General features: G+C 42.2%; 1 pseudogene; it reads right to left on the bottom strand.

Moving 5' to 3' along the window:
• Positions 1–25,228, bottom strand: LOC126668529 (uncharacterized; annotated as a pseudogene).
• Positions 25,229–25,592: the final 364 nt, after the last annotated feature.

Below are 25,592 nucleotides of genomic sequence, written 5' to 3'. Positions count from 1 at the left end.
CTAGTCTTGAATATGGGCTTTAAGTATGTTATACAAAGCCCATTCTTCCGAATCTTCATTTGAATAAATTTGAAGATTAGCCCAGCCTTGTATATAACCATTTAAGGTCTCTTGAAGCTTCTTGGCCCGTGACCTTGTAATTGGTCCTTGGGATAAACTCAACGGATCTTGGATTTTCATTCTGCCCTCTTCATCAAGCCCATCAAAATTAGCATCTTCAAGATTTTGGAGTCCTAGCCCATCCGTAACATTCCCTCCTTCTTTTGGATGATTCGTCCTCGAATCAAGCTCATCGCCTACCTCAAAAGGAGTTAAGTCAGCAACATTGATTGTACCACTAACATTATACTCACCCTTTAAATCAATCTTGTAGGCATTGTCATTGATTCTTTCCAGCACTTGAAATGGACCATCTCCCCTTGGACTCAATTTTGACTTTCGTTGGTTTGGAAACCTTTCCTTTCGAAAATGAACCCAAACCCAATCACCAGGTTGGAAAATAATGCGCCTTTTTTCTTTATTCATTCGCCTAGCCATGTTTTCATTTTGCTTCTCAATTCTTTCTTTCACCTGTTTGTGCATCTTTTGAACCAAATCAGCTTTAGAAACACCATCAGCACTGACAAGGTTAGTCATAGGCAAAGGAATTAAATCAATTGGAGACAACGGATTAAAACCATACACAATTTCAAAAGGTGAAGTGTGTGTAGTGCTATGAACAACCCTATTATATGCAAATTCGACATATGGTAATAAATCCTCCCAAGATTTTAAATTCTTAGAAATAAAGAGCGAAGCAATTGCACCATGGTTCTATTAACCACCTCAGTTTGCCCATCTGTTTGTGGATGGCAAGTAGTAGAAAATAGTAATTTAGTACCCAATTTAGCCCACACAACACGCCAAAAATGACTAAGAAATTTTGTCTCCCTACCACTGACAATGTCCTAGGTATTCCATGTAAACGCACAACTTCCCGAAAGAACAAATCAGCAATATGACAAGCATCATCAGTTTTATGGCATGGTATAAAGTGTTCCATCTTGCTAAAACGATCAAGCACAACAAAAATACTATCCTTACTGATAACGTAGCACATCTAATAGGGGCGAAGCAACCTTGCCAAGAACGAACATCGCTAAGTCAAGCATTTCACCGACCTAATGACCACTTCCGACCTTCTACTAAATCATAGATCACACGACTTGGGGGGTCATCGGATTGATGAACACTCGGACATCATCCGAGACATTTGCTTCTGATAAGGTCGGATCGAAGATCCGGTCCGAGCTTCAAGATACACCCAACTCAGAAGCCAAGAACAAATGAGCGGGGTCCGAACAATCCGAGCTCCAGACCTGGTCCGAGCTCTCAGTTGAGAGACAGGAAGAGCTCGGATTAGACAGTCCGAGCTTCGAGATACTCTCAAGTGCAAGAACTAAAATTATGTAAACTCGGCCCCCAAGCAATCCGAGATTCGGGTTCTGACCTAGCTCCGAGGTCCAGCCTGGAGGTGCACGCACGTGTACCGGATCCTGGGACCACAGAAGATCTTCTGACAGGTGCGTGAGGAATGTTCCCTCTGACGCACCTAATAACCTGCGCCTAACACAGGGATATTCCTCCACGTTGGCATAACTGAATTCTGGGACCACACGACTCACAGCTTGCCAGGAAGGCAGGTTTGTCCTGAAACCCTAACTATAAATGTAGGGTTTAAGGACAAACCCTAGGTAATTTCTTTTTCCTTCAACTCAGATTACTCTCTTTCTCTTCTTCTTCTTTCCCTACCTGAAAACCTTACTTGAGCATCGGAGTGAACGTCCGGTGACCCCCACCGGAGTTCCTTCTGACCTCTGTCTGCTTGTTGTGTGCAGGTTGATAAAGCTCGGATCCAGTTTGGTGATTTATCACTTGGCGCCGTCTGTGGGAATTCGTTGAGATATCCCCTGTTATGTTTTCATTCTTTCAACGTTGCTGATCAAATCTTGACAAGAAACAATGACTGATGATCCTGTTTTGGAAAGAGTAAACCCTCTTGGGACTACGGTTACCGACGCTAACATGGTTGGTGGAGTTTCTGCTAGTGGTCGGACCTCTGTGATCACTGGCTTAACTCCTCCGGCGAATGCTCAGATTGGAGGATCCAGGGCCTCCGGTAGCGGTGCTGGTTTTGTGCCTATGTATGGATTGGAACACTATCCTAGGGCGAACCCTTTTACCTCAGATGCTAGCCACACCAACTTATCTACCTCAGGAACCACCGTACCTCAGAGTTTCCTCCACAATACATTGTCTCCCACTCAACTCAACTTTCCGGTAGACGCTACGCTGGTGACTACGGGAACAGGAACAACTTCTGGGCAAGACATACCTCCGGCGGTCTTACAAGCTCAAGAATATTTAGAATACATGGCTCGCCAACTACATCAGGCCCAGCAAATGCATTTTGCTGTTATGGCCCAGTATTAGCCAGGGTACAACCCCACGGCGACCCCAGTTGCCCCGGCACCCCGAGCTGCTGAGTTTCGGGATGGTCGTCCTCCGAGAGAAGAAGGTCGGAACGACAACCCACGACCAAGACCTAGGGGTCAGACAGAGCATCAAGCGCCAAGAGGCGAAGATCACCGTGACATTAATGTACCGAGAGATGAAGGTCGGCATGACCGCCCTTTTCCGAAAGACGAAGGTCAGAATGATCCTCCTCCTCCTCAAAGGGAGGGGGTGCAAGATGAGAATCTACCACCGGGGACACAGCGCGGAGACGCTGGCTTGGGGAGGGGAGACCCAGACCTGGAGGTAGATCCTCTGCGGACCGCGAGAGCAGGAGTTCCCCCGGTCAGGAGAAATGGGGCTGAAAGTGTTCACAGCTCGGGAGCAGCGTCACAACATCAGAAAACATTGTGTGATGAAGTCACTCGCCTCGTCCAAGCCGAGCTAGATAAGCATAAAGGGCACAAGGCGGAATCTCGACCTTTCACCACCTGTGGCATTGCTAGCCCGTTGTCAAAGGCTATATGGGATGACCCATTCCCAAATAAGTTTAAATATCCGCCTATTAACAGATATAACGGTAAATCCGACCCGATGACTCATTTTAATTGCTTTCAGGTTGCCATTGGAGTACATAGTGTTTCAGATGCCACGGTGTGCAAAGTGTTCCCTTCAACTTTGAGTGGTGCTGCGCAGAAATGGTACCAGAACCTCAAGGAAGGCTCTATTACCAGCTTCAGGGAGCTCGCTATGGCCTTTAAAACTCACTTTGCTCCGAGCATCGAACGAAAGAAAAGATCCAGTGATTTAAAGAAATGTTTTCAAAAGCAGGGAGAAAGTTTGAAAGCCTACATTGCTCGGTTCAATGCTGAGGCAATAAAGATAGAAGATTTGAACGATGATACTGCCATCGATGCTATGAAAGACAACACCAACATGCAGGTCTTCCGAGATAGCTTGATCACCAACCCGGTTGACACTTACACCGAGTTGATGGACAGAGCTTGGAATTATATCAACCTCGATGAGGAGAGGCAAAGGAAAGTTTACGGGATGGCTAGCTCGGTTCCCAGTAAACCGCAGAGCACTCAGGGATCAAACCGTAGTCAAGATCGGTACCGACCTCTGAATGATGAGACAGCAGCGGCAGTCCTGGTCAAGGAAGAAAAAGGTCTGCAAACCCCAGTTTACTATCTCAGCAGAGTCCTGAAAGGGCCGGAGGTTAGATACCCAAAAATTGAAAAGTTTGCTTTGGCATTGAAAGTGGCGGCAGAAAGGCTAAGGAGATACTTTGAAGCTCACATCATAGTAGTACGGACAAACCAACCTCTGAGAAAGGCATTGCAAAGGCTAGAAATGTCAGGACGACTGGTCAGCTGGTTGGTCCATCTTGGAGGATACGACATCCGGTATGAATCGAGACCTGCCCTAAAGGAACAGGTATTGGCTGATTTTATAGCCGAAACCACGGCCAGTGACCAACCTGAGGAAGCTGATGAACAACTTCTAAAGTGGGTCCTAGAAGTCGACGGAGCATCAAACCTGAAAGGATCTGGAGCAGGCGTAGTCCTAAGAGGGTCTCACGGAGTCACACTTCAAAGCTCGGTAAAATTCCATTTCCCGGCATCCAACAATGCCGCGGAATATGAGGCTCTGCTGATCGGATTGAGAATGGTAAATGTGGTCAAAGTCGAGCAAGTAACGATAAGGAGCGATTCGCAGTTGGTCGTTTGTCAAATTTTTGGTACTTTTGAAGCTCGGGATCCGGAGATGAGAAGATACGTTGACAGAGTCAAGTTCTTCTTGAACAAGATTCAGGAGCTCGGGGGAAAATGGGTGATAGAGCAAGTTCCCCGCTTGGAAAACCAAGAAGCAGACGTACTGGCCAAAGCGGCAACAATGGATGAAAAGATACCAGGGGTCCATTTCTCGGTTCAAAAGCATTACAGCATCGACAACCATGAAACCATTTTTCTGACCCAGCCTTTGGAGAATTGGATGCAAGGCATAGCCCACTATCTGATGGACGGGACTCTGCCGGAGAATAGAGACAAAGCATACAAAATCTTGCGACAAGCCCCGTACTACGCTTTCCTCGACGGAGTCTTGTACAGGAAGTCATTCACCCACCCGTGGTCAATATGTCTAACGACAGAGGAAGGCGAGTATGTTCTGAGAGAAATACATGAAGGTATCTGTGGAGCACACATAGCTCCTCGCATGCTGGCAAAGAAGGCAGTTTTGCAGGGATACTACTGGCCCCTGATGGTCAGGCAGGCGGAGAAGATAGTCAAGAAGTGTGAGAACTGCCAAAGGCACTAGAACATCCGACATGCTCCAACCACAGAGCAGTGTCCTATCACCAGCCCTTGGCCGTTCGCAACCTGGGGGATTGACATCCTGGGACCATTCACAGCAACCACGGGGCAGAAAAAGTTATTGATAGTGGCAGTAGATCACTTTACGAAGTGGATCGAGGTAGAAGCAGTAAGCACCATCACAAAAGCTCGGATCAGGGATTTCTTTTGGAGACAAATTGTCTGTCGATTTGGGATACCTAAAGCGCTCGTAACCGACAACGGGAAGCAGTTCAACTGCCGAGCCTTTAAAGAATTTTGTAACGATTTGCACATCGACTTGAGCTTTACTTCAGTGGTTCATCCGCAGAGTAATGTGATGACCGAGGTAACCAACCGGACGATCCTAAAAGGGCTCAAGGCCAGACTGGGACAATACGATAAACAATGGTTGGAAGAGTTACCCAAAGTCATCTGGGCTTACCGAACCACTCCAAGGGCAGGAACAGGAGACACCCCGTTTTCCCTGACATACGGGTGTGAGGCAATGATACCAGTGGAGATCGGGATGCCAACCCTGAGAGTCCAATTCTTTGATGAGGCCAAGAACGAGGAAGAGCAGAAGTTATGCTTAGACCTGTTAGAGGAGCGAAGAGAGCAGGCAGCGCTGAGAATCGAAGCGTATAAGCAAAGAATGGCTAAGTATCACAACAAGAGAGTTAAACCCCTGAGTTTCCAAGTCGGTGATCTGGTCCTGAGACGGGCAGATATTGCCAAGGGAAATGCGGGTGTGGGAAAGCTCGAACCTAACTCGGAAGGGACCATATCGGGTCACTGAGGTCGGACGAGCAGGAGCTTACAAGATAGCACACATGTCGGGCAGAGTGCTCCCGAGAACTTGGAACTCCCAGGTTCTTCGGAAATACTATCAGTAGTCACTTGTTTTTCTTTCGAGGTACCTAGTGGTTTTTTCACTTATGTTTGAGTTAGGCTTTTGTAAAACTCAAACATAAGTTTTTCCCCTCAATGAATAAAAAAGATTAAAAAGAATTCATGTCTTTCTTTCAAAAACCCGAGCAATCTACTCGGTAAAAACATCCACGGGCTATGTGCCATCCACGGGCTATGTGCCACCAGCGGGCTATGTGCCACCAGCGGGCTATGTGCCATCCACGGGCTATGTGCCACCAGCGGGCTATGTGCCATCCACGGGCTATGTGCCACCAGCGGGCTATGTGCCACCTGCGGGCTATGTGCCACCTGCGGGCTATGTGCCATCTACGGGCTATATGCCATCAATGGGCTATGCGCCATCTACGGGCTATATGCCATCGATGGGCTATGCGCCATCAACGGGCTAAGTGCCACCTACGGGCAATGATAACCCCGAGCAATGATAACCCCGAGCTACCGAGAGCAAGAAAATTACTAACACCGAGAAACTTATCTTAACCTGATCCCGGAATAACGAAGAACCAGTACTAGCATCTTCCATCCAAATCTAAGTCAAGAATCCATGAGAAAACCTAGAAAAGTCACACTAACAAAAATAGCTCGGAAACCAAGCCGAACTATCTATGAAAACATGTTATCTCATATACATGAGTCTAAATTTTCAAAGATACAAAACATGGTGAGATTTCATTCAAAGAAACAATGGATATCGCAAGCAAATCCAGGGATACAAAAAATAAGGAGTATATAAAAAACAAACAACAAAGAAAATATTCAAAGCTTACAAAAAGAGCCCGGAGCTCACCATTCAAGAATAAAAACAAACATTGTTCAAAAATTACAACGATAGAGAAACAACTATGCTAATCCTGGTCGTCGGCCAGGTAATCCTCAATGTCCGCCGGCACATCATAGTCCTCAGGGAGCTCTTTGGCTCGCCGACCCAGCTCTTCGATATCTAAGCTGAAATCTGAAACATCCACCTCAGCTCCAAAGCGACCTCGGATGTACTCACCCACTTGAACCTCGCTAACATAGAGAATTTGGCGGAAGTCTTCATAAATCGCCTCCTCCCGGTCGGTGACTTCTTTGGCCTTAGCCTCCGCCTCCTCTGCCCGCTTTGTGACCTCGGCGATCTGCTTTTTCTGGTCAGCCACGGTCTCCCGAAGACCTTTGGAAGCTAGATCATTCCGAGTTGTCATGTCGGCCAACTGGTTCGCAAAGTCATCCCGGGCAAGGGTTTTCTCGTTCTCCAGCGGACCCACCTCAGTTCAAAGTTTCTCTAGCACCCCGAGGTCCTCAGCCCGGCGATCTTCAGAATTTTTCAGTCGAGACTCCAAGTTAGCAACCAAGGCAGCCCCCTCATAAGCCTTCTTCTCCGCCTCGGCCGCTCTTCTCTCTGCCTCCCGGGCCTTCTTCTGCTCAGTCAGCATAAGTTCTTTACAAGGGTCAGGTCAATCTCAGCCTTACTCTGGTTCTGATCGGCCATATAAGACATCTGAGAAGTCTGGAAGAAAAAGGAAAGAAACCTTTAAAGTCAAACGCCTCGAATCAAAAAACAGAATCAATAAACCAACAGAAACACAAGATATTTAACTGGAGACAGAAGGATGAAATCACAGCCCACAGGTTCTCGGGCTTGTGGGTCTTGTAATGATCCCGGTCGGCGGGCAGTGTAGTGACCCGAGCAACATCCCCCGCGATGACCAGATCATGCAGGGTCGCCGGCCGACCATCGTTGTGCTGACTGACCCACTCAGCAAAACTCGCGAGTTATCGCGTGAGGTCCCAGAGCTGTGGTACTCGAGCCGGAAGAAATCTCGGACATGTTCGGAATCTGAGCTTCAGGGGCCCCCGAGCTCTAACCGGGCACCTCAGGTGCAGTAGTGGGGGGAGCCCCCTTCCTTGAGACGGGACCATCAACAGTCTCCGTGGAATCCAAATTAACAAACGGAATGGTTCCCACGGGTTCCGCAGTAGGAGGAACCTCGATCCCACCGGGAAGTCGAATCCGGAGGGGAATGGCGTCCAGACCAGCTTCTGGAGCCACATTCTCCACCACAGGAGACTTCGGCACTTCAGGAACTCCAGTAGCTCGGGGAGGCGGAGGAGGTGCCGAAGTGACATTTTGGCTCGCCGTCCTCTTTCGCTTCTTACCAGCCAGTTTGCCCAAATCAATGCTATTCACTGCGAAAATTACAAAGTCGAGATCAATATATATAAAAAAAAAAGTAAAAAGCAACGAAAGAACACAATAAACTCAGATTACTCTCTTATAAGCTCCGGAATCGCTTATAAGCGAACTGGTTCCGGTCCTTGAGGGACATCAAGTACAAGCAGCAAAACAAGCGCATACTAGGTACTACCCCTGTCTTCTGGCATAGCTTTAGAAAACAGGAATAGTGGCGCACTCCATTGGGGTGAATTTGAGAAAGGGGTACCTCAAAGTACGCGCTTAGCTGCTTATATTCATCAGCAATAGGAAAACGGATGCCGGATTGAAGATGTTCCAAGGTGAACATCAAGGTATTTTCGGGAGGTATATCATTCAGTCTTGTCCCATCTGGAACGACTGAAAGATGGTACTCTTCCGGGATGGCAAAGGACGCGCGCATGGCATCCAGAAAGCCCGGGGTACACCGGGATGCTTTCAGATCTCGATCGTCAGTCTTCTCGCCAACGTCGGCAGCAATTCTTTTCCCTTTCCCTTTCTTAGAGGGTTGAGGCTCCGACGCCCCGACCTCTTCTGCCTCGGAAGTAGCAACAACAGCAGGACGGATGACGTGAAATTCCATAGACACCTCGTTAGCTCCCACGTCGTCGTCATCATAACCCCTCCCCTCCTCGCGCTCTGAGGTTTCACCCGACATACCTAGGGAAAATTGAAACAAGCTCGGATGAGACGAGTCCCACGGGAAAAACAAGATGAACTTGTAAAAATTTAAGATCAAAGAGAGAATTCCTAAGGGGGCGAAACCATCAGAGCACGAGGAACACGGATTCCCAGAAAAATTGGACACCAATTCATAACACAAAACCAAAAACAGAGAATTTGACAAGGCAAGGCATTAATTACATGCAATAAGGCAAAACCAAACGAACAAATTATAACAATTTCTAGAAAACCAGAAACATCAAACACAAGAACAATGACAAACACAGTTGGAGTTTTTTCTAAACAAACAAAGAAATCAAAATTAAAAGCACCACGCAGTTGAATATCACCAAACATAAAGAACACGGAAGCTCAGGCCAGAAATCATAAAACAGAAGAAATTACTCAGAAAACCAGGGATCATAAAACAGAACAATGGCGGTTGTACTTACTTGTATATGAAACAGAGAATCCTCGAAGAAAAGCAGAAAAACCTTTGGCGTAGACAGCAATGGAAATCAAGAGCTTCAGCGAATAAGAACCAGACAATCCTTCGCCAAAGAGAACACAAAAAACCTTTTAACTCAGAAAAACGATGAGGACTTAGTGAAGACGAAGAGCACAAGTTTTCCTTTTTAAGCAGAGAGAAAACGAAAAGTTTATAAGTTTTGAAAAACAAAATTTATAACTGAAGAAAAGAGAGGGAAATTGAAAAGGCACGCCTTTAATTCTCTCTCTCCTCCCACTCAAAATGCCTCCTAGAAAATCGCACTAGCAATAACTGCTAGACACGTGGTCAAAACGTGAGAAGAAGCACAACCGCCATCAAGGAAACTCACCCCAACAGCTGTCATGCACACTACCTCGAGAGGACAGGTCCTTTCACATCACCACACCCTACCAGCTAATCCTCCTGACAAGCGGCTCGGTGTCAGAAATGATCCAGAAACAAGACTAACACACCGACACCCACGTGATCCAGGAACTCGGGAGATACTACCAACTCGGACATAAATATCCGACGCACTGGGGGGGACTAGTGATAACGTAGCACATCTAATAGGGGCAAAGCAACCTCGCCAAGAACGAACATCGCTAAGTCAAGCATTTCACCGACCTAATGACCACTTCCGACCTTCTACTAAATCATAGATCACACGACTTGGGGGGTCACCGGATCGATGAACACTCGGACATCATCCGAGACATTTGCTTCTGATAAGGTCGGACCGAAGATCCGGTCCAAGCTTCAAGATACACCCAACTCAGAAGCCAAGAACAAATGAGCGGGGTCCGAACAATCCGAGCTCCAGACCTGGTCCGAGCTCTCAGCTGAGAGAAGGGAAGAGCTCGGATTAGTGTAATACCCCAAAATATTTTAAGGTAATTAAGTCGTGCCACGTGTCGTGATTTCCGATAAATTAAATTAAGGAGAATTTAATTTAATTATATCGGAAATTCAGGATAAAATTAATGAGTCAATTAGCGGGATTAAAGGAGTTAATTTGAAAATTTGGATGTGGAGGTATTTTGGGACTAAATTGTAATTTATGAAAAGTTTAGGGGCTAAAGTTTAAATTAGCCAATTAAGCCCCGAAAATAGAAATTTGAGGATTTTTGATGGAAATCTATATTTTGAGTTAATATTATTTATTCGGATATAAATAATACGTATATGAATTAGTAGAATGATTAATTGAATAGGTTTTGGACTAAATTGAAACTTTTGAAAAGTTTCAAGGACCAAAGTGCAATTTAGCCAGGATATATATATATATATATATATATATATATATATATATATATATATATAAGAAAAGAGTTGAAGAAGGATCCAGATACTCATTTCCTTCCTCAGTTCATTTCCTTACTCTCGCTTCGTTTCCGATCGGTTCGTCGTGCGGTTTTCGTTTCTCGTCCGTTTCCGACGTTCTATAACTCCAAACGATCGTATTTCGACGGGTAATCACGGTAAGCTTGACGTTTTATCATTTAAACGAATATATTTTGAGTTATATCGATTCAAAGTTTTAGGCCACGAAACGATTTTATCGTTTTATCGAGTATAGGATTGTTATATAGCGTTTTGAGCTTAGAATACGCGTTTTGGTTGAGTTTGGAGCGTTTTTACGTATATAGCAGGTCAGAAACCCCGGAAATCGATTCAAAGCGACCCCGGAAATCGATTCAAAGCGTTTTTACGTATATAGCAGGTCTTAGAGTTACGTATATAACAGGTGGTACACGAACGTGTACCATCAATGGTACACGAACGTGTACCAAAGTACACGAACGTGTACCAATACATGGTACACGAACGTGTACCATCAAGGTACACGATCGTGTACCCCCCTGCACAAACGTGCACCCTCCGATTCTCGCACCCTGAATCTTCGTACCTCGATTGAGTTAGTTGAATTCACGTATTGAATCAGAAATCGAATAGTAGTTAATCGAGTATATGAATACTTAACCTAAAAAGGTTAAATGCGAATTGAATTAGAAATGATATACGATCCGTAAACGAAGTTGATACCGTTTATCGGAATATACGTGAGAAGCACGATGATTAATGAAAGTAAAACGTGTCGAGTCTCGAGTCTAGAGTCTATCTTAGAATAGGATTCTAATTCAAGTCAAATGTTTTAAAAATTGTTTTAGATCCGGCGAGGCAAGAAGCAGCTGGACCAGTATTTCAGGAAGCTTGACGTTCTAAAGCCCCGACGTATTTTTGGATAAGCGTTTTCTGTGAGTTTATATGATTTGCTTTTAAAGTATTTACTTAATCAATTATTGTATATTGCTTATTATTTGAACTGCATGTTTTATATGCGAAACTTTTATACGAATTGCATATGCTTGATTTGAAACTAGTATTGATCCGATGGAACGTGCTACCTATTGGGTGACAATAGGACTGTGTGATCACCAGTTTTGATATGACTCAGCTGGGAGCTTATGATGAATATGAAATTTACGATTGGGTTTATGATTTTGATACGAGAGAGTACTCGGCTACGGTGTAGTCTGGAGTCCCCGTATCTAGTGGCTGGGCCACCAGCGAGTTGGACTCGCAATTGATATTTATGATTGGGTTGATCGATTGATTATTAGTATGTTTGAGGATTAAGGTTTCATTCGGATCCTGTACTTGATTGCATATGATGGATTACGATTTTATGTTTTATTTAAATACTTATTAGTAAATGTATGAACTCACTCAGTATATTCCAATATACTGACCCCTCACAGATTTCCTTTCAGGATAAAGACGCTTTAAAGCAACGGACTTCTATCCTACTTCCAGAAGTCTGTATTTTGAGTATGTAAAGAAACAGTACTTTACTCTTAGAGCTGCAGTAGATAAGTATTTTACCAGTCAGCTTGTATGTATAGTTTTCTGTAAATATTACTTTAACGTTTTAAAGTTTTAAGCGTTTTACGCTTGCTGCGTTATATATATTGTGACTGCCAGAGGATATGTGTGCCTGGCATGGGTGCTTCTGCATGACACGTGTTTATTTATGTCATGCATGACGTTTATGTTCCGCGAAAAATTATTTTACGTTTTAGGCTTGCTACGGGTTTCGGAGCAACCACTCCCATTCCCTAGCGCCGGTCTCGGCCCTGAGATTGGGTCGTGACAATGTTGGTATCAGAGCATGGTCCAGTTACCATTGCTTATGTCAGAAGAGTGATTGATTTTCCTAGGAATCTACTGCAGCACATAGGATTCGAATCTTGTCTTTGTTAAGTATTCATTTGATTTTCAAACTTTTCAGGTTTCCTCTAGGATGTGAGTCTGTCTTATGTGTGTGTTCGCATGTGATGAGATGCGCGTTTAATTCGGTATGCGGTTTCGATACTATGCGATTATGTGGCTAAGTAACGATGTTTGTCTTGGTCAGGATGTCTGACCAACGACAAGAAGTAGAGCGAGCTGCCGCTGCAGCACGTAACGTTATTGAAGGGGCGCATGACGTCCATCCAGAAGCTCAAGATGAGTCTTCTTTTCAGGGTGGAGGAGGTGGTGGCCAAGAGGCCCAGGCGCAGGCACATGGAGTGCAAGCGCAAGCCCAGCAACCTAATGTTGTGGGTTTTGATCTGAATCAGTTTCTTACGGGAATTGCGGCTATGCAAGCCAATCAGGCTGAGGTGCAGAACATGCATCGTGAGCAACTACAGCAGCAACAGCTACGCAATGTTGCTTTTACTGACCGAGATATCGTCTTGGCTTATATGCGCCTCAAGCCAACTGGGTTTGACAGTTCAGGCGATGCTCTCGATTTCCTTGAAGAAGTAGAACGTAATGCTCGACGCCTGCAAGCTAATGAGAGACAGACCATCATTATGGTGGAAATGTCAATGAAAGGACCTGCGAAAGATTGGTTTCAACAGCATATTCAGCCAACCATGGATACTATGACCTGGGCTGTATTTGCAAACCACTTTAGGGAATACTTTTTACCATATGCGGTGACGGAGAGTTATCGTAGTCAGTGGTTGACCCTAAGTAGAGGTAATCGGTCTGTGCAAGAGTATGTGACGGAATTTACCAGAGTGAGTAGGTTTGCAACAGACCTGACTATAGACCCAGTTAGAGTAAACTCAAGGTTTGTAGAGGGTCTAGGAGCTGAATTTGTAAGTCTGACGTCTGATATCGAAAGAACCCTAGTGCAACTGATCGATAGCGCTAGGCAAATGGAGGTTTCTTTGATCCGTTTTGGGAGGATTCCTGATCCTTCCAATATTGCGCCTGTGAGGAGTGATGTGTTTCGTAGCATACAGAGCGCACCTACCCAATCATACGTCAGGAGTTATTCTCGACCCCCATCACGTCAGCAGAGAAATAAGAAAGCCCGGTATGGAACTAGAGTCAGTACTTCAGGTACCGGATTTAGTGCCAGATCGATGAGTGACATGGGAGGCGGAGTCCCTATATGTTTGAATTGTAATAAGAGGCATTATGGCGCGTGCTATATTGCTACTGGAGCATGTTTTAACTCTGGTCAACGGGGCCATTTTGCTAGAGACTGTCCGAGGCAGATGCCCCAAGACTCGATGACTACTGTAGTACAGCCTTCTTACCAGCAGCAGAGGACTGCACATCAGGCGGCGTCAGGATATGATCAGACAGGGAGTACTTTCACTGGCCAGAGAGGCCGTGGCTATGGAAATCGTGGAGGAAGAAATGGCGGAGGACGCGGTACTGGTCAGACTTCGCAGGCTGGCGGAAGTCAGGCTAGGGTCTTTGCACTGAATCCTCAGGAGGCACAGGCTTCCAATGCTGTGGTACAAGGTACCTTTCCTATCGCTTCTCAAGATGCATTAATTTTATTTGATCCGGGCGCTACGCATTCGTTTGTTTCGCCTAGTTTTGCTAGTAAGTTAGGAGTGCAACCAGCATATCTTACGAATCCTTTGTCAGTAGCTACCCCAGTCGGTGAGAGTGTGGAAGTTAGTATCGTTTATCCATCTTGTCCTGTAAGAGTTCAAGGACGAGATTTGTTAGTTGACTTGATTTTACTCGAGGTATTAGCTTTTGATGTCATACTAGGAATGGATTGGCTAGCTCAGCACTATGCCAATGTGGATTGCCGGAGGAAGACGGTGACGTTTAACACGCCTGGAATTGAAGCTGTTTCAATTCAGGCTGACAAGATGGAATCTTCTACGAGTATTATCTCAGCTATTAAAGCTTGTCGCATGTTAAGGAAGGGATGTCAAGGATTTTTAGCAATAGTACGAGACGTGGAAAAGAAAAGTGTGAATTTAAGTGACGTGCCAGTTGTGTCGGAATATCCAGACGTTTTTCCAGAGGAATTACCTGGATTACCCCCAGATCGCGAAATTGAATTTTGTATCGAATTGGCTCCTGGCACAAAGCCGATATCGATACCTCCTTATCGAATGGCGCCAGCAGAGCTCAAAGAACTTAAGAATCAGTTAGAAGAATTGTTTGATCGTGGTTTCATCAGACCGAGTGTATCTCCGTGGGGTGCACCAGTGTTATTCGTGAAGAAGAAGGATGGATCCCTTCGACTATGTATTGATTATCGACAGTTGAACAAGGTGACGATCAAGAATAAGTATCCGTTACCTAGAATCGATGATTTGTTCGATCAGTTACAAGGAGCGAAGTTTTTCTCCAAGATTGACCTGAGATCAGGCTATCATCAGTTGAAGATTCGCGATGTTGATGTTCAGAAGACTGTTTTTCGAACTCGATACGGACATTACGAATTCCTCGTTATGTCATTCGGATTGACGAATGCGCCAGCAGCCTTCATGGATTTGATGAATAGGATATTCAAACCGTACTTGGATCAGTTCGTGATCGTGTTTATCGACGATATTTTGATCTATTCACGTTCAGAAGAAGAGCATGCTCAACATTTGCGAATAGTACTACAGACGATAAGAGAGCATCAGCTTTACGCCAAATTCTCTAAATGTGAATTTTGGCTAACGGAAGTGGCTTTCTTAGGCCACGTGGTTTCACAAAGCGGCATTAAGGTTGATCCAAAGAAGATTGAAGCTGTGTTAGAATGGAAGCGGCCTGAATAAGTTACGGAAGTTAAAAGTTTCCTTGGTTTAGCGGGATATTATAGACGATTCGTACAGGATTTTTCAAAGATCGTTGTACCTTTGACGAAGTTAACTCAGAAAAACGCGACATTCGGCTGGACGGACCAGTGTGAACTCAGTTTTCTAAAACTGAAAAAGTGTTTAACGACGGCACCAGTCTTAGCACTACCAGAAGGAACAGAAGGATTCACAGTTTACTGTGATGCATCAAGAGTTGGACTAGGATGTGTCCTTATGCAACATGGTCGAGTAATAGCGTATGCGTCGCGACAGCTTAAGAAGCATGAAGCGAACTACCCGACGCATGACCTAGAGCTAGCAGCGGTGATTTTTGCGCTGAAGATCTGGAGACATTATTTATACGGCGCTACATGTGAGATCTTTACAGATCATAAAAGTTTGAAGTACATTTTCGATCAGCGAGAGTTAAACCTCAGACAGCGGAGATGGATGGAGCTACTAAAAGATTACGACTGCACGATACAACACAATCCAGACAAGGCCAACGTCGTGGCGGATGCATTAAGCAGGAAATCAGCAGGAAGTCTCGCGCACGTTACAACGACATGGCAGAGACCATTAATCAACGAAATTCATATGATGTTTAGCCAAGGAGTTGAGTTCGAGATTTCATCTCTCGGAAACCTAATGGCTCAGCTAACGATACGATCGACGTTGATAGATCAGATCAAAGAATTGCAAGCGGATGACCCTCAATTGAAGCATCTAATTGAGGAAGTTCAACAAGAAAAGAGTCAAGATTTCAGTATCGTCAATGAAATACTGAAATATGGCAATCGAATGTGCGTTCCAGATGTGGAAGACTTAAGACAGAAGATCATGGAAGAGACGCATGGAACGATGTATAGCGTTCATCCAGGTTCCACGAAGATGTATCACGACGTTAAGACAACGTACTGGTGGAGCGGAATGAAAAAAGATATCTCAGAGTTCGTGACGAAATGTCCGACTTGTCAGCAAGTCAAATTGGAACATCAGCGACCTTACGGATTTCTTCAGCCGTTACCCATCCCGGAGTGGAAATGGGAGCAAATCACGATGGATTTCGTAGTTGGATTGCCCAAGACGCAAAAAGATTTTGATTCCATTTGGGTAATTGTGGATCGCTTGACGAAGTCAGCGCACTTCATACCTATCAAGACGACGTATTCTGCAGCAAAGTTGGCAGAGATTTACATCGATAAGATCGTGAGCCTACACGGAGTTCCCGTGTCAATCATTTCAGACAGAGGTTCCATATTTACCTCTCATTTCTGGAAGAGTTTACAAGATGCGTTAGGAACGCGATTGAATTTCAGCACTGCGTTTCACCCTCAGACAGACGGCCAGTCTGAGCGGACGATTCAAACGCTAGAAGATATGCTTCGACTTTGCGTATTAGACTTCGGAGGTAGTTGGGACACGTACCTACCTCTAGTCGAGTTTGCCTACAACAATAGCTATCATTCAAGCATCGAGATGGCTCCTTACGAAGCATTATACGGTCGCAAGTGTCGATCCCCTATCTGTTGGGACGAGGTCGGTGAACGAAAGCTCACTGGAGCAGAAATCATCCAAATTACGTCCGAAAAAGTACCATTGATAAAGCAGCATTTGAATACTGTTTCCAGTCGACAAAAGAGTTATGCGGACCCCAAGAGGAAGGATGTCGAATTCCAGATCGGAGACTACGTGTTTCTCAAAGTGTCACCGATGAAGGGAGTTATTCGTTTCGGAAAGAAGGGCAAGTTGGCTCCAAGATATGTCGGACCATACCAGATAATGGAGCGCATAGGCTCAGTTGCCTATAGGCTGGAATTGCCACCAGAGACGTCGCAAGTTCATCCTGTTTTCCATATTTCCATGCTTCAGAAATATGTACCAGACCCTTCTCGAATAATTCAAAAGCAAGTGGTGGACGTGAGCGAGGAACTGACTTATGAAGAATGGCCAGTGCAGATTGTCGACACGCAGATACGACAATTACGAACGAAGAGGATTCAAATGGTGAAAGTTCTTTGGAGAAGTCAATCCGTAGAAGAGTGCACGTGGGAGACAGAAGAGGATATGAGGCAGAAGTATCCATATCTATTAACTCAAGGTACGTGGCTAAATTTTAAATTCGAGGACGAATTTATTTTATGGGGGGGGGGGGGTGAATGTAATACCCCAAAATATTTTAAGGTAATTAAGTCGTGCCACGTGTCGTGATTTCCGATAAATTAAATTAAGGAGAATTTAATTTAATTATATCGGAAATTCAGGATAAAATTAATGAGTCAATTAGCGGGATTAAAGGAGTTAATTTGAAAATCTGGATGTGGAGGTATTTTGGGACTAAATTGTAATTTATGAAAAGTTTAGGGGCTAAAGTGCAAATTAGCCAATTAAGCCCCAAAAATAGAAATTTGAGGATTTTTGATGGAAATCTATATTTTGAGTTAATATTATTTATTCGGATATAAATAATACGTATATGAATTAGTAGAATGATTAATTGAATAGGTTTTGGACTAAATTGAAACTTTTGAAAAGTTTCAAGGACCAAAGTGCAATTTAGCCAGGATATATATATATATATATATATATATATATATATATATATATAAGAAAAGAGTTGAAGAAGGATCCAGATACTCATTTCCTTCCTCAGTTCATTTCCTTACTCTCGCTTCGTTTCCGATCGGTTCGTCGTGCGGTTTTCGTTTCTCGTCCGTTTCCGACGTTCTATAACTCCAAACGATCGTATTTCGACGGGTAATCACGGTAAGCTTGACGTTTTATCATTTAAACGAATATATTTTGAGTTATATCGATTCAAAGTTTTAGGCCACGAAACGATTTTATCGTTTTATCGAGTATAGGATTGTTATATAGCGTTTTGAGCTTAGAATACGCGTTTTGGTTGAGTTTGGAGCGTTTTTACGTATATAGCAGGTCGGAAACCCCGGAAATCAATTCCGGGGGATCGTGCACGATCGTGTACAGGTGGTACACGAACGTGTACAGGTGGTACACGAACGTGTACCATCAATGGTACACGAATGTGTACCAAAGTACACGACCGTGTACCAATACATGGTACACGACCGAATCTTCCGATTCTCGCACCCTCCGATTCTCGCACCCCGAATCTTCGTACCTCGATTGAATTAGTTGAATTCGCATATTGAATCAGAAATCGAATAGTAGTTAATCGAGTATATGAATACTTAACCTAAAAAGGTTAAATGCGAATTGAATTAGAAATGATATACGATCCGTAAACGAAGTTGATACCGTTTATCGGAATATACGTGAGAAGCACGATGATTAATGAAAGTAAAACGTGTCGAGTCTCGAGTCTAGAGTCTATCTTAGAATAGGATTCTAATTCAAGTCAAATGTTTTAAAAATTGTTTTAGATCCGGCAAGGCAAGAAGCAGCTGGACCAGTAGTTCGGGAAGCTTGACGTTCTAAAGCCCCGACGTATTTTTGGATAAGCGTTTTCTGTGAGTTTATATGATTTGCTTTAAAAGTATTTACTTAAGCAATTATTGTATATTGCTTATTATTTGAACTGCATGTTTTATATGCGAAACTTTTATACGAATTGCATATGCTTGATTTGAAACTAGTATTGATCTGATGGAACGTGCTACCTATTGGGTGACAATAGGACTGTGTGATCACCAGTTTTGATATGACTCAGCTGGGAGCTGATGATGAATATGAAATTTACGATTGGGTTTATGATTTTGATACGAGAGAGTACTTGGCTACGGTGTAGTCTGGAGTCCCCGTATCTAGTGGCTGGGCCACCAGCGAGTTGGACTCGCAATTGATATTTATGATTGGGTTGATCGATTGATTATTAGTATGTTTGAGGATTAAGGTTTCATTCGGATCCTGTACTTGATTGCATATGATGGATTACGATTTTATGTTTTATTTAAATACTTATTAGTAAATGTATGAACTCACTCAGTATATTCCAATATACTGACCCCTCACAGATTTCCTTTCAGGATAAAGACGCTTTATAGCAACGGACTTCTATCCTACTTCCAGAAGTCTGTATTTTGAGTATGTAAAGAAACATTACTTTACTCTTAGAGCTGCAGTAGATAAGTATTTTGCCAGTCAGCTTGTATGTATAGTTTTCTGTAAATATTGCTTTAACGTTTTAAAGTTTTAAGCGTTTTACGCTTGCTGCGTTATATATATTGTGACTGCCAGAGGATATGTGTGCCTGGCATGTGTGCTTCTGCATGACACGTGTTTATTTATGTCATGCATGGCATTTATGTTCCACGAAAAATTATTTTACGTTTTAGGCTTGCTACGGGTTTCGGAGCAACCACTCCCATTCCCTAGCGCCGGTCTCGGCCCTGAGATTGGGTCGTGACAATTAGACAGTCCGAGCTTCGAGATACTCTCAAGTGCAAGAACTAAAATTATGTAAACTCGGCCCCCAAGCAATCCGAGATTCGGGTTCTGACCTAGCTCCGAGGTCCAGCCCGGAGGTGCACGCACGTGTACCGGATCCTGGGACCACATAAGATCTTCTGACATGTGCGTGAGGAATGTTCCCTCTGACGCACCTAACAACCTGCGCCTAACACAGGGATATTCCTCCACGTTGGCATAACTGAATTCTGGGACCACACGACTCACAGCTTGCCAGCAAGGCAGGTTTGTCCTTAAACCCTAACTATAAATATAGGGTTTAAGGACAAACCCTAGATAATTTCTTTTTCCTTCAACTCAGATTACTCTCTTTCTCTTCTTCTTCTTTCCCTACCTGAAAACCTTACTTGAGCGTCAGAGTGAACGTCCGGTAACCCCCACTGGAGTTCCTTCAGGTTGATAAAGCTCGGATCCAGTTTGGTGATTTATCACTTACCCTTCCTAGTTCTTGGCAAACCAAGTACAAAGTCCATAGACAAATCTGTCCAAGGCATATCAGATATGGGTAAAGGTGCATATAATCCATGAGGTTTCAGTTTGGACTTAGCTTGCATGCAAACAATACATTTACTACACACTTTATGAACATCTCGTTTCATGGCAGGCCAAAAGAAATGATCACAAATAATAGCATAAGTCTTAATAACCCCAAAGTGACCCATCAGTCCACCACTATGTGCTTCGTTTATCAACAACAAACGCAAAGAACAACTAGGCACACACAACCTGTTCTTTTTAAACAAAAATCGGTCAAAAACATAAAAATCAACAAATGCATTCCCATTAATACAGGTTCCATACACATTGCGAAAATCAATATCATCTTTGTACAAATCTTTAATATACTCAAAACCTAACAATTTAGAATCAAGAGTATTAAGAAGTGCATACCTTCTTGAAAGTGCATCAGCAACCACATTTTCTTTACCTTTCTTGTACTTGATGACATAAGGAAAGGTATCGACAAACTCCATCCATTTAGCATGTCTTCGATTCAACTATCTTGCCCTTTTAGATGTTTCAAGGATTCATGATCAGTGTGAATCATGAACTCCTTAGGACAAATAGTGTTGCCATGTCTGAAGTGCGCGTACCAAGGCAAACAACTCCTTGTCATATGTTGGGTAATTCAAGGCTGCCCCATTTAGTTTCTCACTAAAGAAGCAAATTGGATGCCCCTCTTGCATCAATACAGCCCCAATTCCAACGCCACTTGCATCACATTCAATCTCAAAGATTTTATCAAAATTAGGCAAAACTAACAAAGGTGCACTACACAATTTTTGTTTAAGTAAATTAAAAGCATGTTCTTGTGCATCACCCCAATTAAAAGCAACATTTTTCTTGACTAATTCATTCAAAGGTGCAGCTAAAGTTCTAAAATCTTTAATGAAACGCCTGTAAAAGCTAGCCAATCCATGAGAACTCCTTAATTGACTCACATTAGTTGGTTTTGGCCATTCATGAATAGCTTTCACCTTTTCAGTATCAACCTCCAAACCATTAGAACTAACAATAATTCCAAGAAAATTGACTTGATCTAAACAAAAACTACACTTCTTCAGATTGGCGAACAATTTGATGACGTTTTTCCCGATGATATGCCAAGTGGTTTTGTGATTCCTGCAACAAATCCAAGAATTTTGTGATTCCTGCAACAAATCACAAAATTCTCTTGGCAAGGCAAGATCAAGGTCAGAAGTGTTCAAATATATATCCTTGTAAGTAACCACAAACAATATCCTATTAGAATGCAATGCATGCCTAATTTCGCCTTCTCTAGCTAAAAAGTTACCCCTGTTGTGTTTTGATTTCTCACTTGATTGAATACCTTTGTTTTTATCACTCTTTAGTGATTCGTCAATACATTTGCTATTTTCAGTTTCAGCTCTTTCTCTCTCAATTTTGCACTGATCATCATACACATCCTTAGGAGAAAGAGGTGTTAATGTAACTTTTCTTCCATCCTTTGCAAAACTATATCTATTAAGGAAACCATCATGTGTAGATTTTCTATCAAATTGCCATGGTCTACCTAATAAGATATGTCCAGCATGCATTGGTACTACATCACATAGCACCTCATCAGAATATCTACCAATTGTGAATGGTACAATAACATGTTAAGTCACTTTAATCTCACCATAATTATTAAGCCAAAGCAATCTATATGGTCTAGGATGAGGTATGACAATCAAATTTAACTTTCGAACCATAGCAATACTAGCAACATTAGTACAACTACCACTATCAATAATAAGGTTGCAAATCTTACCTTGTACATGGCATCTTGTGTGAAAAATGTTGTCCCTTTGCTGCTCTAAGTCATTTCCATCCTTCATTTGTACACTAAGTGTACGTCTAGCAACCAGCAAATCGCCTCGCATTGGTTCTTCAATACCATCATCACTACAATTTTCCAGTGATGGAATCTCTTCATTATCACTTTCATCACTTTCAGTCTCAATATCACCATGATCTTTGAGCATCATTGCTCTTCGATTTGGACATTGTGAAGCAATATGACCATTACCTAGGCACTTGAAACATTTTATATCTCGGTTTCTTACCATAGGTGTCTCAGATTTGAATGAACTTTTTGGATCTGCCACTCCTTTTTGCTTAGAATCCTGCAAAACAGATTTGTTAGAATCAAATTTTCCGCCCTTTGAAGATCCACCCCAATTAGGTTTTGAATTTGAAGTAGCACCCCAATTCGAATTGGAATTTGCATTTAATGTCCAATTAGACTTGGCTGTCCAGTTTGGTTTTAATTGCTTCTCAATCTTGATGGCGAGATGCACCATCTCTTCAATCTCTCTATAATGGTTTAATTCAACCCGGTCAGCAATCTCCTTATTCATTCCTCTAAGAAAACGAGACATGGTTGCTTCCATTTCCTCATGTAAATCTAGCCTAACCATTAACATCTCCATTTCTTTAAAGTAATCCTCAATATTCTTTGTACTTTGTCTTAAGTACTGAAGTTTTTGGTACAGCTCTCTTTGATAATATAAAGGTACAAATCTTCTTTTCATCACATCCTTAAAAGCTACCCAACTATTAATAGCATTTTCTCCACTTCTGCGCCGAGCAATTACCATTTGTTCATACCACATAATGGCATATTCAGTAAAATGACTAACCACTAACTTCATTTGCTTCTCATCAGAAAAATTATGGCAATCAAAAATGAGATCTACCCTTTTCTCCCACTCCAAATAGACTTCAGGGTTAGTCTTACCGGCAAAATTAGGAATTTGAAATTTGATGCTACCAAGGTTTGTGTCCACATCATCGTGATTATTATGCCAATTGCCACCATAATGACCACCTGGATTGCCTCTACCAATATTAGGGTTTCTGCTCGCACAAGAACCAGCAACAAATCCTCTACCTAAGTTAGGTTCATGCCGATCAAACTCATCATAATCGTCATAATCAACATGTTGATGATGCCCATTATTATGAAGTCCCATGTTCACTCCCACATTAGGTACATTAGCTCTCCCATTTATTGCATTTACACCCAAATTTGGAGCATTTTCCCTCACTTCTTGTCGATTTGCACCTACTGCCCCAGCAATTGCAGCAAGTTGCTCTTGCAAAGTCTGATTATTAAGCTCCATTCTTTCTAATCTTTCAACCAGATTAGCCATACTCCTTTGTACTCTTTCATTTTCTTGAAATTGTGCTAAAGGAATACCTTCATGAGGTAACCTAGTTGTATCATCACCAACTCGTAAACCCGTTGATCCACTTGACATAGTAACCCTGAAAAAGAAAGATGAAAAAAGTTAAGAGCAAACAGATTCCTCACACACTCCCTCACGTGTTTGCACTCAAAAGATGGGGTTGTTCACTCGTGTTTAACACACAAAAATAATGATCTCACAAGGCTTAACTCACACCACTCAAGCTTTATATCAAGTATTCTTATGTGAATCAGTTCAATTACAAATTTCCAACCAAACCCTATGAAATACTAATAATCAAGTTTTAAATACTTAAGAAGCAAAAATGCAATATACATCAAGAAAACAGCAAATGTGTATCCATATCAAAGAAAACAGAATTGAAAGAAAATAAAACTTCAAATGGAATCAAAAGACAAATAAAAGAAATATCTAGATGCAAGAATATGTCTAGGAAACAAGAAAGAAAAAAAAAGGTAAAGAAAAGCAATTTGGAAAGTAATCAAAGAAAGCCTAGAAAACTTTAATCTGATTTGAAAAGATCTTATATGGTGTCAATCCTTTCAAATTCGAATTTCTCAAATAAATCACTTAAAACAGCCTTAAACTCAATACAAATCCCCTTTAGATTAGAGAAAAAAATTCAGTACTGATTTGCCAATTAATAACCCCATTAATGCTCTTGATTTTCACCACTTCACTTGCACACATTAATTTTTGCAATCAAACTCACAAATATCAAAACCAACAAAAAGACCTTATAACTTCTTCAAGATTTCAGATTCCTTTTCTCTCTTTTTTTTATACTTCTTTTTTTTTAGGCTTAAATGCATAAAAAATCACCAACTTTCGCGTGTTTTTGGTATTTAACACGAACTTTTAATTTTGGCATAAAAATACACGAACTAACTGATTTTTGCAATAATAACACGAACATAATTTTGGGCATAAAACGACACCGTTTTCCCCCTAAAACGGCACCGTTTTTACCTTAAAACGACATCGTTTTTTGAAAAAAATGCAAACTTGGTCTTATATGCAAAAATTTGATAGTTTATGTATTTTTACGCCAAAATTAAAAGTTCGTGTTAAATACCAAAAACACGCGAAAGTTGGTGATTTTTTGTGCATTTAAGCCTTTTTTTTATATGAAATTTCAAGAACAGAATTTCAGATTCCTTTTTTCTCTTTTTTTTTTGTATTTTTTTTTGTTTTTTTTCTTTAAACAACAAATATAAGAACAAGAACACTAAATCAAACACATGAAATAAATGGATAACCAACCTGATTTTCAAGAGCCAAAGCTTTGATACCAAATGATACGAACCTTCAGCGATAGGCTATACGAACCCTTAATGCAACGCCCAAGAACCCGTATAATTACTAACCTAAAAACCCAATACATATCTGATTCAAAACCCTAAGATCACTCTAGATCAGATTATAACGATCAAGTGTAAATAGAACCTAAAAGATTAAGTCTTTTAAATCCTAATTACTAGCACGCCACAAAGATTGATCAGATCTTTGATAAGTGAAAAGCATTCAATATGAATACAAGAATAAAACAAGGGTTCCTATGAAACAAATATCAATATATATCATAATCTGATTGTAAAACCCTAAAACAAAGTATTTATAATGTCTCAGCCACCAATGGCATACTTGTAAATAAGTAAAATTCGAAATAATAAACCCTAGTCTTGAATATGGGCTTTAAGTATGTTATACAAAGCCCATTCTTCAGAATCTTCATTTAAATAAGTTTGAAGATTAGCCCAGCCTTGTATATAACCATTTAAGGTCTCTTGAAGCTTCTTGGCCCGTGACCTTGTAATTGGTCCTTTGGATAAACTCAACGGATCTTGGATATGCATTCTGCCCTCTTCATCAAGCCCATCAAAATTAGCATCTTCAAGCTTTTGGAGTCCTAGCCCATCTGTAACAAGTGACGCTAGATTAGTATGTCGCGTCTCAAGTCTCTTTAACGTGTCTTTCCGATTCCCTAAGCATAGTCAGGTTATATAACGCAAAGCGTGTGTAAAAATTGACGGTAGATTAGTATGGCGCGTCTCAAGTCTGTTTAACGCGTCATTTCGATTACCATGCTTACGTCGCGTCACAAGGCTCTCTAATGCATCGTTCCGATTACCTAAGCATGGTTAGGTTATATGACGTAAAATGTGCGTGAAAAGTGACGCTAGATTAGTATGCCGCGTCTCAAGTCTCTTTAACGCGTCG

This window comes from Mercurialis annua, linkage group LG1-X (genome assembly GCF_937616625.2).
Source record: "Mercurialis annua linkage group LG1-X, ddMerAnnu1.2, whole genome shotgun sequence".
In the NCBI taxonomy this organism is placed as follows: Eukaryota; Viridiplantae; Streptophyta; class Magnoliopsida; order Malpighiales; family Euphorbiaceae; genus Mercurialis; species Mercurialis annua.
Note: the sequence above shows the minus strand (reverse complement) of the source record. Positions and strands in the feature narration are given on the sequence as shown.